This window comes from Silene latifolia, chromosome 11 (assembly GCF_048544455.1).
Source record: "Silene latifolia isolate original U9 population chromosome 11, ASM4854445v1, whole genome shotgun sequence".
Taxonomy (NCBI): Eukaryota; Viridiplantae; Streptophyta; class Magnoliopsida; order Caryophyllales; family Caryophyllaceae; genus Silene; species Silene latifolia.
Window position 1 is genome coordinate 138,645,959 of NC_133536.1, and position 1,110 is coordinate 138,647,068.

A 1,110-nucleotide genomic window follows, 5' to 3' on the forward strand; every position below is an offset into this window, starting at 1 on the left:
AAATATTGTTTTGGTCTAGGTAACTCTTAACGACAAGTAACCGAAATCCATACACCGACCAAAAATGGCGCCATTGCCGGGGACGGTGTTAACTTGATTTGATTTTCTTTGATTGTTTTTAGTTGTGTCTTTATTTACATTGGGGAAGTCAAACTCCTCAAGGTTTGTTCTAATTTTTTTCAAGTTGTTTGATATTTTGCACGTCTAAAAGATCACAAGGTAACTTGTTACCCATTGATCTTGAAATTGAAAGAACTTTGACCAACAATAGAAGACTTGCTAGAAATACTTTGAGAGGTATTAGTGAGATTGTGGACATTCAACCAAATAACATTGAGTTCATCAACCCTTTTACAAGAGAATGAGAGGATAACCCAACACATAACCAACCACAAAATCAACCCAAAATGCCTAAATTTTCATCACATTCCGTACCAACCGCGAAGAACTTACCAAATGGTACTCCTACCCCACAACACTTAACCGGTAATTTCATTGCAAAATCCGCATTTATACAATTAGTTGAGAGAAGTCAATTTGGGGGGATGCCCAGTGAAGACCCTCATTCTCATATGGAGACTTTTTGTGACTATTGTGATGCGATTTCTCAAACCGGAGTGACTCACGACCAAATTCGATGGGTCTTATTTCCTTTTTATTTGATTGGTTCCGCGAAACAATGGTTAAAGAGCCTTGATAAGGCTACTCTTGGTATTGACTCTTGGAAGAAATTGACACTTGCTTTCTACAAGAAATTCTATCCTCCGGAGAAGATTAACATGTTGAGAGCCCAAATCACCGGGTTCAAACAAAGGGATGAAGAATCTTTGTATGAAGCATGGGAGAGATTCAAGGATACTTGCCGATCTTGTCCACATCATGGACTTAGCGAGTGGTTCCTTGTACAACAATTTTGGAATGGTCTATATGAAGACTCCCGAAACATTCTCAATATGGGAGCAAATGGTATGTTTACCGAAGTTGATGATAATCAAACATGGAACAAGATTGAGGAAATGGCGGTCCATAACTCACAATATAGTAGACCTCGTAAGGCTACTAGAGGAGGAAAGCATGAAGTGGACTCTATTACTCAATTGGGTGCTCAAC

The 1,110-nt window shown here is 38.9% G+C and overlaps 1 non-coding gene across 1 annotated transcript; it reads right to left on the minus strand.

The window, feature by feature from the left end:
- Positions 1–779: 779 nt before the first annotated feature.
- On the minus strand, positions 780–886 carry LOC141615625 (small nucleolar RNA R71). The gene has a single exon (XR_012530037.1). It is a non-coding gene; the product is annotated as a small nucleolar RNA R71 (small nucleolar RNA).
- Positions 887–1,110: the final 224 nt, after the last annotated feature.